This window comes from Microtus oregoni, unplaced genomic scaffold, assembly GCF_018167655.1.
Source record: "Microtus oregoni isolate MIOR12 unplaced genomic scaffold, Mior012 000002F_ref0000024, whole genome shotgun sequence".
NCBI lineage: Eukaryota > Metazoa > Chordata > Mammalia > Rodentia > Cricetidae > Microtus > Microtus oregoni.
Genome location: NW_024543061.1, coordinates 46731794 through 46749124, shown reverse-complemented (window position 1 = coordinate 46749124; position 17331 = coordinate 46731794). Strand labels below are relative to the sequence as shown.

The 17331-nt window shown below is 40.1% G+C and overlaps 1 protein-coding gene across 5 annotated transcripts in view; it reads right to left on the bottom strand.

Moving 5' to 3' along the window:
* Cntn4 (contactin 4) overlaps window positions 1-12587 on the bottom strand; it is a 995812-nt gene extending 983225 nt beyond the window's left edge. For all 5 annotated transcript variants that reach the window (XR_005972615.1, XM_041635217.1, XM_041635207.1 and 2 more), the window contains exon 1: window positions 12424-12587. The gene's annotated coding sequence lies outside the window, so the exon portion shown is untranslated. The remainder of the gene's footprint in view (window positions 1-12423) is intronic.
* Between the last annotated feature and the right edge of the window lie 4744 nt (window positions 12588-17331).

Sequence of the window (17331 nt, the reverse complement as noted above, 5' to 3'; positions counted from 1 at the left end):
AATTGGCTTATTCACTAAATACACAGGAGATATAGACATGATTATGTGTCTCTATGTTTGCCTGCAGCCATATCTTTACATCACAGAAAACAATATTTTCCATTTATACAAGTTCAATCCCAACCTAAAATAAGGATTCATTATTTCCAAGGAGGCAAGTTAAATATACTGAATTAAGAAGTGATGTTACAAAAAAATTTGCTAGTATTTGTGAATGTTAATATAGAAAATTGGAAGTTACTGTGCTTTGAATAAAAGTAATGACTTAAGAACAATGTACCTTTCAGTTATAACACACAATATAAACCACAATGTACTTATAAACATTTATAAATTGCAACGAGTAGAGAAATTGAGTAGAGCTAATGAAGCTGTGAATACTCAGTGACTTCATGTTGTACATTGTATATATATGTATAACATTACAATCAACTCTGCAAAATCTAGGAAATTACTGTAGTGTCTGAAATCCTGACCATCCAAGTGAAAAACAGAAAGAAAAGGAAGAAAAGAAAAGAAAAAAAAAACCCTAGACACTTCAAGTTGGATTTGAGTAACATGTAAAACTTTGAGGTGATATGAAAAAATACTTTTAAAAATATATTTTTAAAGCAGAAGGCATGCTATATTCAAAGTCAGGCCTTCCAATGAGTTTACTTCAATGTGGTTAAGACAGCAGAAACTCTCCAAAAAACAAAACAGGAGTCTTATGGCTTAGAGGTTAAGAGCCCTAACTGCTAGTGCAAAGGACCCATACTACTGTTCACAACCACCTGAAAGTTTGGCTCCAGGGAATCTGTTACACATACATGCACTCATACACACTCATACGCATCAAATGAAAATAAATATAGCTTTAATATATATTATAGTCATGGTGCAAAATATATCACAAGTATGTATCATCAAAGCAGGTTATCTTCTATTTCTAGCATACATGTCACCTCCTACTGCCTTATCTTATCTCAACTCAGTAAGTAGAAAAAAGAGAAACCAAGAATGCAAAAAAAAAAATGATGTGAAACATTAATACTACTATTTTCTTACAAAAGTTCCCAAGAGCCTTAGTCAGAACTTCCTACTGATTACTATGGAAGCTGTTTGAGCAACTCTTATACATGCTTTTTCTTGTTTGATAGCAGCAAGAGGCAGTCAATAGAAAAGACTAATTCAGCAAAGCAAAGAACCATGTTTTTTAATTTGATAGGCAAGAGAAAATAGACAGAGATCACCAGTGTAGCCCCAGTTACACACAATGGGATCTTCTTTCTCAGTCCAGTGCCACAGTACTGCAGAAATGGGTGACACAATGGGGGCACTACTTAGTCTATCAACAAATACATAGACCATCAATACAGAACATTCTCTGTGTGTGGACTACAAAAGTAGATGCCAGGTTAATGGGTCTCTACTGTTTACAATGCATGTCATGGCCACTATGCAGGTATATGTTTATATATGTGTCCCTACATGTGGAAGACGGGTTACTATCAAGTACCTTACTCAGTTGCTCTCTGTGTGATTTGTTGAGACATCGTTAGTAGCTCACTGAAAGCAGAGCTCATCAATTGGCTAGAATAGCTGGTAAAACACAGGGACACTGCTACCGACTTCTTCCCAGTTCTAAAGCTATAAGTATACCTCACCCTGTGTTCAGTTTTTTTTTTTTTCCATTGGTGCTGGAAATCCAAACTTGAATCTTAACCAAGCATGTGATTGACTGTGCTATGCCCCAAAACAAGCACATGCACATTCCATATAATTTTTACATTGTATTATGATTAATGTTAAATTAAATATAAATATGAAGATAAGAAAATAACACCATAAGAAAGGTTACTACAGTTCTGATACTATCCAGCTGTCAAGAAGAAGGGCACGGATTCAAACTCATCAGTATAATTCAGGCTTCTTGTAGTAGCCAATTTTCTATCTTGTATTATCAAGAGGAAAACTTAGATGACTCTGTGGGTAAAGGTGCTTAAGGAGCCGGCCTGGGAATAGAAGTTATGATACCCAGAACATGTAACATTTAAAGGGAAAAACAAATTCACAGAGATGTTTTTGACCTCCACATATGTGCCTTGGCACACTCACACACACCCAAAGCCTGTAATACATATACATACACAATATTAATAAACAGAAATGTTTTTGAAGAAGTTAATTATAGATGGGTCTGGTGGGGTAGGCCTATATTCTCACCCACTTAAAAATCTGAGCTAGACGGATACTATTTGGAGATTCTGTGTTAAGGCTACAAAATGAAATCAAGTTTAGCCTGAGCGACTTAGTGAGATCCTGTATCAAAATAAAAAGTTCAAACAGAAACATGGAACTGACTCCGGGGTTGAACTTTTACATAGCATGATATAAGGGTCTTGATTTCAATCCCCTGTACTAAACAAAACAAAACAACAAAAACCAAAAAAAAAAAAGCAAAATACAAGTGCTTATTTAGTTATTCATCTGCTTATGTAGGAAAGAAATAATTCTTTATTTATTAATTTTCAAAGGTACATTGTTAGATTAAAGCCAGGCCCTATTTAAAATCACTTATTTTCACCAAGGCCAGCTGGACTGTGACTGAAAAAGCATGGGTTAAAACTGGACTCTCTGAACATGGCGAACAATGAGGGCTGATGAGAAGCCAAGGACAATGGCACGAGGTTTTGATCCTACGCAATGTGCTGGCTTTGTGGGAGCCTAGCCAGTGTGGATGTTCACCTTCCTAGATATGGACAGAGGGGGGAGGACCTAGGACTTACCACAGGGCAGGGAACCCTGACTGCTCTTTGGACTGGAGAGGGAGGGGGAGAGGAGTGGGAGGATGGGGAGAAGGATGGGAGGAAGGAGAAAAGGGTGGGAGGAGGGGGAGGGAAATGGGAGGCTGGGAGGAGGTGGAAACTTGTTTTTTTTTTCTTCCTTTTCACAATAATAAAAAAAATGAAAAAAAATAAAATAAAATCACTTATTTGCATTGCAGAATGCTTGATGAGAATGGCTGACAACCAAGTTTGTATTTTAATCTTTACCAGGAGTTAGATGTGCAACTTAAGTTGCTGTTTTCTCTCTATACATATCATCCACCTATAATTACAGCAAAAAGAAAGCCAGATTTCTGAGTTAACTAGGGAATCTGCAGAGACTACAATAAATAGCTAACAGGTAATCCCATGTGACCCTAACAAGAGAGTCCTCTTATTTACATTGCAGAGTTGAATAGTCATCATAATACCGATGACAATACAGATACAAACAACACACAATGACAGCAGCGAGCCTAGCATCAAGCCTGAAAGAATACGGCTTGTTAAATAAATCATATGTTCTTGTTTGCCTTCCTTCTCATTCAGGCAGGACCTATTATATTATAAGAACACGTGAAACACCTGCCCTTTCTGCAAATGTTTGTGACCAATGTGAAAACAAATGGAGACAAGAATCCTGACCGTTTCCACCAACATGACTGTGAAGGACCCAGAGTTTCTCTATACAAAGACTGATCCCAGTGGTAGAGAAGGAAGTTCACAGTGGTAAACAAGGGAAATCTTACATTTTGCATGCATTCTCTTACTTAATTTATTTAAAAAAAAAAAAAGCTATTTTTAGTTTATGTGTACTCACAGGGCCAGAAGAGGGCATCGTATTTCCTGGAATTGCAGTTAATAAACAGATGATTTTAAACTGTCATGTGAGTCCTAGTAACTGAACCAAAGTCCTCTGAAAGAGCAGCAAGTACTCTTAAAACACAGAGCTATCTTTCCAGCCCATAAGCTCTGTGTAAAAACTCAGCCCATTTTTTATCAGAATAAATATTGCGTATTTTTTAAATAATCTTCAAGATCATTATTATCCTCAATGATTCTGTTATCCTATCTCCCATTTTTTTTTGTAAACCAAATTCCCCTCCTCAAAAAACACTAGACGTTTGTTTAATTTTGAGGAAAATGGGCATTTAAAGGTTATGACCTGAAGCAGACCTTTATTTTCTAAACATAGCAAATAATTTCTATTTCCAAAGAATGAAAAAAACAGTTACGTGTAGCAGTGAAAAAAATTAAACCTTGTCTAAAATGGACCAACCCCATAGTCAACCTTGCTTTAAAAGTAGTAAAATAAAATATCTATCACAAACATTTTAAACCAGTCTTACTGTCTCATTTGAACCACTTAATAGAAAGGGTTTAAACCATAGCTAATATTCTATTAGCATATATTCCTAGTTCAACTATATTGGTGATTCCGGGCATGTTCTGGAAGCAGTGTCTGTGAAGATTTTAGATAAGAGACACTTAAAAACGACTGCCAATGATCAACAACAAAGCAGGCTATTTTAATTTTAGTTTAATTTATTCATGGTGCTATTTGTACTTTGAATGAAGTACTACAAATCATTTCCATAAACCTCTTTTATCTGTAGGTACTATGTCATTGAAGTAACTGGTTAAATTTTTGTTTTTCAGATTCATATTTTTATTTAATTTTGTTACTGAAAATAACAAAGGAAACTAAGGTACCACCTTGCCTTCAATCTATTCATGGTCTACTAATGTTGATGGATGAAATAGCTTAAATCATTTTTTAAGTTTAAATAGTTTTATTTTGAAATTAAAGTATTAACACATCATTTTACCTTCTTTTTCTTCCTTCCAACCCCTCTCACGCAATGTACTGACTTTATCTCAAATTCATAATCTTTTAAAACTTTGATGAACTCTACAAAATCTATTTTCTATTATTGTATACATGATGAAGCTTTAACCTCCAGAGGGTAGTTAATTTTGTCACAGTCACATAGCTAGGACACAACGGATTTGAAACTGGTAATAATTCTGATTTCAAGCTATTACCTGTTAGGTTGGAAGCCCAGGACCCAGTACCTGACATCTATCCCAGCTCCCAGGCCTGGTCTGGACTTCAAATCCCAGTAGGCCAGGTCCTGACCCCTCCCTGGGGGTGGGGTCAGGACCACTCCCCAGGGTACTTAAGTGATCCCCCAAAAGAAGAACATGTGGTCTCCCTTTCTTCCTCCTGGGGGTCATGTTCCTGTGGCTTCCTGGTTTCCCCTGGGGCCACCGAGAGCGCAGGTCTTCCATTAAACCTGGATATTTTTTAATTTGGCTTGTTTTGATTTGGCTTGATTGGGAATTTTTGCATCATCAGAGAGCTCGTTTAGGAAATATTCCTAATATTACCCATTGTCCCAAAGAATTCACAAGGTTCTGAGTGCTTGTGAAATGTGGAGTGTTGTAAAGCAGTGGGCAGGGCAGCAAACTAGTCCTAGGTCCCCAGGGCTTTGCTAGTGTTAAAAGAGAATGCATTGTATCCTCGGATCCCGGAGTCATGGAAAAATTAGTAGGGTGCTCACCCATAGTAGCACACAAACAAGTCTGATGCTGGGATTTTCAGTGTACCTGGGTGGTACTGAAAGAGGCTGTGTAGAGTGACATTGGAGTAGGGCATTGTGTAAACTGTATTAAACACAGCAGGGAAGTAGGAGAAAGGCAATGTAAACAAAGGGATGGGAGGATCACAAGACAGCTTCTTAAATGGGTAAAGACAAGCTGAGCAGGTAGAACTGAGAGTGATAGGAGACAGGCAGGGGATGTAGCTAAGAAAGGTGGAATACCTCATTAATGGAGCCAGAGAGTGGCTGTGGAAGTGGATCTTAGCATATCTCCATCATTGCTTTGTATTGAGAAATGAGCTTTGAGAACTATGAGAGCTTCCGGTTTATGGTGCAGTGACAAATGCACATGCCTGGGTAGGGGGGTGCCAAATGGTCCTTGGCTGGAACTACGATTTATTACAATTCAGTGGAACTGCTGTTAAACCCACAACAAAAATAACACATCAAGAGTTCAGAGGATGAAAAAGCTAACCCAACACAAAGAAACAAGAATGATCCCATCCTTATCTAGAAGTCATTGCTCTTCTCTCCACATTGATGTCATAAATCAGGACTGAGTCGAATTAGAAAAGAATAAGAACAAAACCAGCTCAGCAAATACCAGCTCAAGTCAAAAGCAGTTTATGAATAAAAAGAGCCACAAAATCATCAGGACTCCTCATTTGAGGCATCTTGGAGCACAATGCTAAAGGAGAGAAGAAGGGTTTTCCCCTGCAAGCTCAAGCTACCCTAATGAAGACTTCATTCTGAATGACATGTGGTGATTCCCGAGAAGACAAAGGTTCCTTTTCTGGTGGCAAAGAAGCTACAGCAATGGAAACTCAGTGTTCCAGGTAAATTCAATCTCATGTCTGTAAGGATTATGTCAGGTGTTGGTATGAAGTCCTGCTGGAAGTCTTAGGAAGCAGGGAAATTTCTCTCTGATCCACAGTGATTCTTACAAGACAATCTCCTTGCTGTAGGGAAACAATACAGTATAAAAAGGTAAAAATCAGTGTTCTTATGTATGTTTGTGTTTCTGTGTGTTGGTGTATATATGAGTATAAAGGTGTCTGTTGAGGTGAGAGGAAATAACTACCATAAAACTGGAGTTACAAGGGGCTGTGAGATGTCTCAGGGTGCTAGGAAGCAAACTCTGCACCTCTACAAGAGCATGAAGAGGTCTTAATCCCTGAGTGACCTCTTCACCCCAAGAGTTCCAATAGTTTCAATTAACATTATACAATAAGAGCAGGATAATAATAATAAAACACGAAGTGAAAGGGAAAAGGGAGATGTATGTTCGTTCATAAGACAAATACATTCCCTCTTTTCCATATCTAAAGGGGGAAATGTGGAAAGTTGTGCTAATGCCACTGGAACTCACTGGAAGCCTGTGAAATTGACATATGTTTTTTTTTTTTTTTCTGAAACCTGTGCCCCTTTCTCCTGAGGCAATCAATGAGACCTTCTTCTCAGCTCCCTTTACAGCAAAGTGACCCAGGTCAGCCCAGTGAACATATAGACAGGCATCTTCATAACCATTGTCACGCTTGGTCTGTGGCAATCTCTGGAAACTTTTCTGGAGAATTTCTCTTCTCACACAGTACAACATTGTTGAAAGGTCAGGAATCTATGGACTTAGAGGAGGAAAAACCTGTAAGAATGTACTCAATTCCCCCGAGGAATGCCAGGCAGTGAGGAACTAGGAAGAGAACACTGGACTATCCAAGATGAGCGATGTCACTGATGATTTATGATTACCATGACATCAAGTCCTATTTGTCTCAAGAACTTGTGGAACATGGCTTATTGGACATCTGACATGATAGTGATTTTGATTAAATAAGTTGTTTTATTCCTTCAACTTCATTAAAACACAATAATGACTTGAAAACATATATGTACATATAAGCTGGACATGTAGCTGGATGGCAGAACAATTGGCTAACAAGCACAAGAGGGCAAGCGAGATATCTCATTGGTTAAAGAGACTTGCTGCCAAATCGATAACCCCGGACCACATCGTGAAAAGACAGAACTGACTGCATAGGTGCCATTGCACAATCTCCTCTGACCCTAAACACAGATAAATTCTTTAAAAAAAATGCACTAGGTCATGTTTTTAATACAAGCACAAAGCACTGCCCTTACACATATATGATATGGAAATGAGAAACAGTGAAGGAAGAATTTAGATATTTAATGGAGGCAGATTTCTGAGGTCATCTGATAGAAAGATACTCAGGAATAAATAAATACAGGCAACAGGAGAAAGGGTGACTGAGAGGTGAGATTATCATTAACTGTGAAAATCCACAGTTGAATACTAATTAAAAGAGAAAAAGATTATCACAGACTATCCTGTAGAAGGAACCCCCTTGCATCTTTCTCTTGACTACCCACCTTTTTTTTTTCCTGCCACTGAAATGTTTATAGAGGGGAAACACACAAGTCCTATGCAACTATCTCTGTCCTCTAGAGTTAACAAGCTAAAATGACAGGATGGCAGCCTGAAAGATACATTTCTTTGAGAGGACAGTAAGGCTACTGGGACAAGTCCCTGAAACCAGGCAACAAAAGTCTTAAAAGGTAAATTTTACAAATCTGAGTGAATGAGAGAAGGGTCTCTCCTTATTGGGTGGAATAGATAAAAATAAAAACAAAAATAACCAATCTGACTAAAGTGATGGTGGTGAAGATATTTATTCTTTAGCTGTAAATCTATCAGAAAAAAAGATATTTGCTTAGAAATGAAAAGAAACATATCTCCTAAATACTTCTGTCTGAAAATTAGTACAGGTTAGTACAGATTTAGTACAGGGCTTCTAGAATCAGAGTTTAAGGAACAGGCTGGTGTTCTTAGGATAACAGGTGCAAGCGATTTATTTAAAATGAAAGGACATTGTCGTGAGTGGGAGGGAATCTTTACGATCTCTGGATTCTGGATAAATCTATATACCAAACTCCACTCTATATGCTTTAGACTGTGTTCTTTGTCATTCTCCGGAAAATTTTAATTGAATTGATATGCACAGAGGCAAAAGGAAAAAGTGTCCCATGGCTTAAGAAAGTACCAAAAACTCAAACCAGAAAGTACTATAAAATACAGAAAGTACTTGAAAATAAAACAGATTAGTTCTAATCTCAGACTATGGTTCAAATCCTAACAGCATCACTAAGTCTCATGTAAAATGTTTTAGTTCATCTCTGCCAACATTTGCTCATTTGTACAATAGACCCAAGAATGGCTATGGAGGAGGACAAAGGGCTTAGAAAAATATCTCCCCCCAGCCTAAAAATCCAAGGAATTAGGGGAAGAAGGTAAAGTAACACGTGTGAAACAGATAAAATTTTCGATGACCGCATTTCAGAGAATCCTGGCTGCTCATTTTCCATGGATTTCCTTACCAGATCTCTAGGTAGACCACAACTTCCAGCCTCTTTCAAGCACGTAGCTTCCACACACATGGGTCTGAGTTACCCACTGTACCTAGGCAAAAGGGATCTGCACCACCTGCCGGTCTGGGCAATTAACACCCTGAGTCTGCTAAAAAAAATTCCATGGGAATAAGCAGTCTCACGACAGAATGCATGAAAGGTGGTCTCTGACTCACACCTTTCAGAATTGCTGCCAAAATCATCCATATTTGCACATGACACGAATTAGAAATGTATTTTACAGATGAAGCAATATGCTTTTTCTGACTCATTTATTAGAGACATTAAGCTAGACAATCTACTACAGTCACGTTCTTTGCTTATCTCCGCATGTTTCACCCCTATCATGATACTTGAAAAATGGATATTGTTCCACCTTTAAGGCTGAAGAAACTCAGGCTCACAGAAGGATGAAATTAATCTTTTCCACCCACATGAACTCAGTGACTCTCAGGAGCAGATATGGAACCAGGTGTGAATCTGCTTCAAGGTCAAAGACCTTTCCACCCTGCACCCAGCACTGCAGTGTGGACACTGGTCTTGCTTTTTCCCTTCTTCACTCCTGATCTCCAGTAGGTTCCTTCACTAAAACTATTCATTTTCACCTCTATGTTTGCATCCAGAATTAGGTTGACTCCTCCCAGGCACGGCTTCTTAGAGCTCATCCCATTCACTTGCCTCATGACAATAAAACAGCTAAGAGGAGACAAATTCCCAGCACTTTTGTGCCTGGCTACTATGCCACAGGTAATGAATGAAAGACTTGAATAAAGAAGGAATGGTAACAGAAATTCCCAAGCTGCAAGGAGTGAGGTCTCAGTAATACAAACAATTCAGCAGAATACAAAAATATTACAACTGACTGTGCCACATTGCTGCTTTCTTGCACTCTTTATTTTACCATACTACCTTAGCAAATGTCCTCAAATTACAAATGTATTTTAGAAATTTAGTGGTCAAATTTTCTTCTTGTAGAAAAATAAAAGAAACTGAAGGGACAAAAAGATAAAGAAAAAGGAAAAGACAACAGTTCAGGTGCTAAATATGGGAATCTTTGAAAAACTCAGAATACTGTTTTATGAATATATGAAGTCACATGAAATAGGTTCACCTCTAAGAGCAAGTTCACAACAAATTTTATTTTTTTCTGATAAAACAAAAGGTTACACCTAGTGCTTATTGCATCTGATTTGAATATAACAAAGAAAACTAAAACACATTGAAACCATTATCAGATAAAGTTAGAGAATCAGGAAGTTGGATAAATCATGATTATGATGGGGTGGTTTCAGATGACAGGCCTAATTAGGCTATTTTGATTTTTTAAAACCTACTTAGCAGATAACAGTTATCCTGCAGACCTTTTAAAATAATTTGCCATCAAAAGACTTAAGGCTTAGAGGAGAAAAGTACAAAGACATACTTCTGAACGTGAAGATGTTGGTAAAATAGATGCAAAACAAAAACAAACCCAGCCTCATCTGATAGGGTTGCTGTCTAAGCACACTTAGTTGTGCACGTATGCAGTGACTAAGGAAGGAGGGTCTTAACTGCCTCCCAACTGACTCGAAAGTTCTCATCCCAGGAAAACTATAGGTGGGTTTACAGGCTACAGATAACAGATCTGCCTTTGTTACAATCTCCATAGGCGGCTTTAATAACTAGTGGTTTCTCTTAGAGTTATAGCCACTAATTCAAAAGATCTTTCTGAGCTTGCAAGCAACCCGTTGAGTTCAATGTCAAACAGTGATGAGGAGGCTTATCCTTATGATGTCTTACACCAGGACAGTCCGGTAAAGTCAATCCAAGCCAGTATTTTCTTTTGGTTTATGTGAAGGAGATGGGGTGAGTAGAATTTTTATAAAGTAGCATAAGTGAACTAGGTCACCTTTGTGAACTAGGGTTTTGATCCTTAGCTATGTTTTCTACTGCCTACAACCATTTGGGAGATAACTAAACTGCCCTGAATTAAATCTAGATGAGGGTACCAAGAACTAATTTATGTTGAAGTCTGCATTTGCTCTTGATCATCCGAGGTGTGTCTGCCATGAATCTAGCCGGAAAACAAACCTGCTCCAGGGCCAGGCTGGAATGCTACTCTAGGGTCTCTCCCCCACCTCGCACCGAAGGACTACACCAACTGCTTGTGCTCTTACCGTGCTAAGGAACATGAACCATAAACCTCAAACTGCAAAAAACAGAAAAGCGCATTCCAAATTATTCTATGTAGGTGTCCAAACGAATCAGTTCTGTTGTGTTTGTTCCTTGAAACACTCAACTCCCATCATTGTAAATTACTGGAAATACCCACGCAATTAAAAAGAAAAAAGAAAAAAAAAAACCACCTTTCTTCTGATAAACAAGTCTCGCCCCCATGTTGATTCCTGTAGGAAACTAGAAAAAGTTCAGCGAGTGGGGCTCACAGGACCTGCCTTACAAACAGACCTGTAATGTTCCCCTAAGATCTAGTGCGCCTTCTTCCGCGCATGCCAAACGCCCAAGATTATCAGTCACACTTATTAGCCCGGTCACAACCTCCGAAAATCTTTTCCATCAGAACCTACAGCCACCGGTCCCCACAACTTACACCTTATCTTCCTAATGCACTAAGCAGCTCCCTCTCAGGAGCTGCACCGTGCTGCAAAAGACATTCGTGCATCAGGTTCTGCTTGGTTCAAAAGACTCAGGCGCCCTAACTCTCCTATGTTCATCTAACCCACACCTTTCAGTTTTAGTAAAATATATGAGTTAGAGAGAGGAAATGAATGATCAGGAATCAAGGAATATGTTTGCGAGCAAAAGGGTTGGCATCTGCGGGGCGCCTGGTGCCCATTTCGCTGCGACTTGGAGATGGTGCCTTCCGCAAAGAAATTGAACACACACACACACACACACACACACACACACACACCCTCCTCAGAAGTTGCTGAAAAATCCATGCTGCCTTTACACGCTCCCAAGACCAACACTGGGGAAATCTTATATCTTCCACAACAGCAGAGACCTGGTTCACCATGGAGCAACCACTGCTTTGCAGGGAGCCTGGCACTCTGTGGGCGCTCCAAAACTGAGCCTTTTAAAGGAGCTCTCTCTATCTTGTCCCAGTCTCCAAAGCCCCGGTGTCCAAGTCCCTTCAAATTCCAGTCCAAGTTCACCTGCTCATACTGTAGGTTGCACTGCGCGGGTATGGGAACACGGGCACCCACAGTAGAAAGAAACCCCAAGAAAGAATGCGTACCCGGAGCTAGGGCGCACAGAGAGGGTAATCGCGTGACCCAGCTAGAGGCGCTTATTTTAAGGTTTCTGGATGCATTTTCTGCTTTAGGTTCCTTGTTTCGTGGCCATCTAGTAGCGCAACAAACTTCTTTTCACACTAATAGAGGAGAAGAAGGGTTACCGCGAAGTGACTGCCACTTGTCAGGTGGAGTGCTCCCAGCTTCTCACCGACCCTGGCTAGTCCTGCAGGAGAGACAACCCTGGATATTCATTCATCTGTCGTTCCCCAGCCCTTAAGGACCACGCTCTTTTCTCCCAAGCCCTGAACCAGGGTGCTTGAGGTACAGTGCGCTCCCTAGCCGGGCTGGACTTACCGAGGCGAGCAGAGCAGCTCTTAGGAGAACCCCACGCGCGATGCCTCCAGCTTCCGAGGGTCCCGGCGGAGTGGCAAAAGCTCCCTACTTGCAACCAATCCTGATTATGAACCTAGTGCTCTGTGTCTACCTTGCGCCCCCTCCCTCCTCGCGCTCGTGGCAGCTCTCAAAACCCGGCACACCGGAGTTCAATCAGCAGCAGGTTTGGTTGCAGCCGCCAGGGGAAGACTAGCCGGGAGGGGGCGAGGCTAGGGGAGGGCGGGGGCCCGCGCTCAGCGGAGCTGGGCATGCTCAGTGCTCCACCAGAGGCTGCGCGCCCCTGGGCGCAGTTCCTGCACTGTCTTGCCCTGGGGAGGCGACCCCGAGTCCCTATGATGGACACTGTAAAGAGAGCATTGCCAGACAGGACTGGCTCTGTCTGGTTCCTGTAGAGGACACAAAGGGTGTGTTTGTGCAAGGGTACATGAAGGGGATGGCATCTTCCTTTGCCACCTGAGTATTGGGGAACAAGGAAGCCGGACCTGTGTCTGGCTTCCTGCACACTTGGAATCCGGAGGATCTTTAAGGTGGCCTGACCAAGGGCTAAGACGTCTGGGCTGAGAATTGCTGCGCATGGGTTTGGGGTGAGAGGTGGTAGGTGGTACTGAACTTGGGACGTGGAAGGAGGTGGCTTTGAAGGTGGTGTTACTTGTTTGTTCTTAAGCCAGGACGTTGGTCAAACAGTGTAAGGGATCTGGTGTCTTAAGGGTGCAAAGTACTTTCAAGTTGGAAGGAGCATGGGTGCGGAGTGGCGAAAATATTTGCGATAAAACAGGGACGCGGATCATTTGCGATGTGTGGAGTCATATAAAAAGCGTCGTTATTCCAAAGCAGATGCAGTGGATAATGACAGTGCTGTGGTCATTCCACGGGACTCTACTGTTTCCTTGCTGAAATGGCTCCCTTCACCCCAATTCCAAATCTCTAGGTAGCTATTGACACAGAGAAGGAAGTCTGAGGCCCCTTAGTCCCTGTGCAAAGGGAATCTGACATGCAGGAGGCAACATCCAGAATCTATTTCCAGCAACCCAAAGAGAGGTCGAATTTCTCTCTCTGGGGAAAAAAAAATAAAATAAAATCCCCAGGAGATTTTACAGACCTCAGCCTTCCTGTGCATGTCTCAGCAGTTCGGAGCTACATAAACAACTTCTGACCATTTACACAATCATGCAAACTTACACTGACATCTCCATTATGTGGGAAAGATGTTAACTGAAAAACTATTTTTAAACTGCTGTGGTAAGCAAACACTCCACTCCTTCTAACACATGAGGCAGCCTCCTTAGTTGATACAAGAGATTTTGTTTTATATTTAGTCTCCTGTTGAGGGTTATTAAAGGCTTTGATTTTTAACGTAATCAGTTCTTGAAAAATGAGCAAATCTTAACGAGGGGATTGCATGTATTTCTCAATTGCTGAGGTTAATGCTGGGAGAAAGAGCCCCTGTCCTCACTTTCTAAGAACTGAAAATTAGAGACAGGTTTAAGGCCCTCCCCTTCTCTCATGTAAATGAAATTTTAAGGAAAGGGGATGTTGGTGATGTGATTTCCCTGGTAAATTAATAAAGCTGAATATTTTCTAGTCACCTTGAGTGTGCCACAATCCATGATTCTGATAACTTTTGCTGCATTGCTTTTTTAAAATAATGTCTCTTTTGTATTTTTATAATTAACTTTACACATACAAAATAATAGATTTAATTATTACATTTTCATACATTAGTATTAAATAACTTGTCTTGTGTTTGTCCTCTCACTACACTACCCATGCCTATTTCCTTCTTACACCCAAATAGTCTACATTCTATTTTTAAGCAATAGTCACAGGTACATATATATGAATCCACATATATACACATATATAATTTTATATATGAGTTTTAGTAAAAGTTGATAATAGAAACTGTCTGTCTTAGGAAAAAAAACATGCTTTTGTGTACACACACACACTCAGTTCATTCACAGGAAGCATGGCATTTTAAACTCTTACATACAATTAACAAAAAAAAAGGAGAGAGAGACTGCCAAGCCGCTCTCCCAAAGGCATTAAAATTGAATCAATTTTCAAACTTTTATGAACAGTATGAGCAAATTCCCTTAACTATGATTCTGATTTTCAAATCTAAATAGGTTATTTGGTCTCTTACCTTTAATTCTTTTTTGTAACTACTGAATGTGAGATACAAGGAAAGTCAGTATAGCCATTACTGAGAGTCTGCTACAGAAATGACCAACTGTCTAGAAAGGAAAACTGTATATCTGGTGAGACAGATCTGGGTCGGACTGCTGGGATGTCGGTTAACTGTTATGCTGAGGCTGAGGAAGGGAATATTTCTTTCCATCAACCTGCATCTTGTTTAAAATAAAAGCAATAATCCAGTCCCGTTTTTCCATCCTGCAGGGAAGAAGCAAGCCTGGACTGCTATCACTGCCAAGAAAAGGAAGCTTCTCACTGTCTTTCTCCTGATTGGGGAGAGTTCCTAAGAGAATCAGCCACTGCCAGGAGATGGAAGTGGCTTATGTTGAAGACAACATCCTCACACGTGTGTCCCTGCATCTCCTGGACCCCCAGCTAAGTGTCAGTTCCTTGCTCAGGGAACCTGTGATTGGGATACTCTAGGGGGAAATGTTCCAAACGAATCAATTAACACCACCAGCAGAGTTCAATAGCATTGCACTGAGACCCAGCTCTGTATCAGTGCATGAATGAATTATGGGGCTCGCCTCCTTTGTAAATAGTCATCGTTATAACAAGCTGGGAAAACCCCCTTACTCGTTTAGCCTGAATAACATCTCATCAGCGAGTTGCAATAACCCTCCCGGACCCTCCGAAATATCTGCACATATATGTGAAGTGTAAGCTTTAGATATTCTAATATGGGAATATCTATTTGGACACAAGGTCACCTCTTACACTCATTAAACCATTCTGAATGAGGTCTGATAACTCTTAAGGGAAATCAGCACTAGAAATGCTTTCGACTTTTTGGAGACAAGGATGGAATATATCAGCAGGTTTTGCTCAGCATGAGATAGCTCTGAAAACTCCAGAAAGGACATATCTCAGTTCCACCCCACACCCGCGCAGTCTTTCTTCACACGTCTCCGACTTGTAGTGGGTGTGAACTTAATGTAAGAGGAGGAAAGAAATGAAAAAAAAAATGAGAATTTTACAGAAAAAGAATATGTTTCTTCTGACCACATCTGATCTGAGTCAATTTTATGCTGATTTCTCAAACCCAAGGGAAGTTTTTTTTTTTTTAAGACCATAAATGGCACATAAATTAAGTGATCTAGAGCTGAAGAGATAACTCAGTGGGTAAGAGTGCTTGCTGAAAAACAAACAAACAAACAAACAAAAAACCTTAGGGAAAAGTCCTAGCTGTGACAGCCGCGATCATGTGTCTGTAATGCTACTTTTTGCAGGCACTGGGGTGGAGACAGTCAGATATCTGGAGCTTGATGGCTGGCTACCCTAACTAGCTGTGGGCTAAGTGAGATACTCTGGATCAAAATATAAGATGAAGAATGGTAGGGGAAGCCTCTTGAAGGATCCCTCTGGCCTCTACATGTACACTCACAGGCACATGAACCTGTCAAAACACATGCTTACACACACACACACACACACACACACACACACATGACATTGGAAAAATTGGTTTGTGGAACTGTGGGGGGGCATTTCAGATAAAAAAATAACTGGGTTTTATAATTAAGTTGCTTTTCTAATGCATTTGGTGCCTTAATCGATCTTCATGCACGGAGCAACACTTATGCCCCTCCCTGATTTTGGAAAATAACCTTGTTTGTTTATCCCACATGAATAAAAGAGTATTTTCATAAGTAATTATGTCAAGAAGGCTTTATTTCAATTCTTAAAATACAGGGAGGAAAACTCAGAAATAGACATTAGAATAACCTTCTGCAACTCCCTCCTCTTTGACTGTTGTAGGTGACTCTTGAGTTTCAACCTGAGGACATGGGAATAATAATGGCCTCATGGTGGGATAATGGTAATTAGCACACCAAAGTTCAGTTAATCGCCATGAAGGTTATGACACAGACTGACAGACAGAGTCAAAGTAAACTTCAAGCCTTCTACCTCCAGCCAAGACTTTTTAAAAAAGGACTGTGGGACTCCAACTGAATTTAGGCATAAGGTACAATTGAAATCACTCACCCATTCAACCTCCATTCATTTTCCAGATTTCTAATTTCTTTATACAAAATTCAAATGCAGTAGGTCTAGCAGTCTATACTTTTATAAAGTATGCATAGTTGATTTTTGTTGTTCTTGGTGATTATATTTCATAAAGAGTCTGTAAATAATGTATTATTCCCAGTAAAAGTATAGAGGCAGATTTCAGAGATGCTCTGTTAACAGGATCTTCATTAACTGATTAACTCATAATCTAATTGTCTGGGAGCTTCTGGTACATGCTTTGTTCAGTATTTGGTATTGTTTCCTGAATACTGAGCGCAGGTTCGCAGCACAGTAGCCTTTGCCTAACAAAGCTTATTATCCAAAGCCTGTATTTTCTGTGTAAAGCATATTAGCCTTTATAGGAACACCAGAAAACACAATATGGTAAGGTCATTTTGAACAGCAGAATTGCCAATGAACACTCTAAACTAGCTGGTGTTACTGCAAAATTGAGATTTCCAAGCACTATGGGCTGAAAGGAGATGACAGGGTATCACCTTGCTTGACCAGGGCCAGAAGCCTCTGCCTTGGGAGGTGCAGAGTCTGCTCTCTCTGAATCATAAGCACCTAGTGTACCTACAGCTATCATCCTGACTGCATTAAGTATTAACCTCTAGGTTACAAATAGCTTTGAACTAGTGAGCAAATTTGCAATTATGGAGT